The following is a 493-nucleotide window of genomic DNA, read 5'->3' on the forward strand; positions in this document are numbered from 1 at the left end:
GCTAGAGGAATATGCGTTGGCGTTGACAACACTGCTGCAGAAATGTCACACTGGAGCATAGGCTGCTTGTGCAAATTGGGCAAATTCGCATTGACAATAAAAAAGTTTGAGATGCGCATAACAGGTTCTCTGGGTCAGTGGACACCTCCGTTGCGCTTGCAGCTATGAGGTGGCGGTGTCCACCTGCAAAAAAAAAAAAAAAAACCGTGCTCTCGCACAATATTTTGTGCTTAGCAATGCTAAACCACCAGCCATTTTTTAAAATTTACTCAAGGTCAAGGTCAAGGCTTCAGGGATGGCCCGGCTTTTGCAGCTTTGGCCGTGAATTAGCGCATTCGCTCTAAAAGCTTGAGGACAGGCGAAACTTCTGCGCGGCAGAAGAAGGAAAGCCAGACAGTCGCCAAAGGTGCGCTGTTTATACATGATTATTTTTGGAACAAAACTGTTGACGTCACTGCTGGCAAAAACAGACAAGCGTTCCCTTACGCGGTGT

The sequence above is a fragment of the Amblyomma americanum genome, chromosome 4 (assembly GCF_052857255.1).
Source record: "Amblyomma americanum isolate KBUSLIRL-KWMA chromosome 4, ASM5285725v1, whole genome shotgun sequence".
NCBI lineage: Eukaryota > Metazoa > Arthropoda > Arachnida > Ixodida > Ixodidae > Amblyomma > Amblyomma americanum.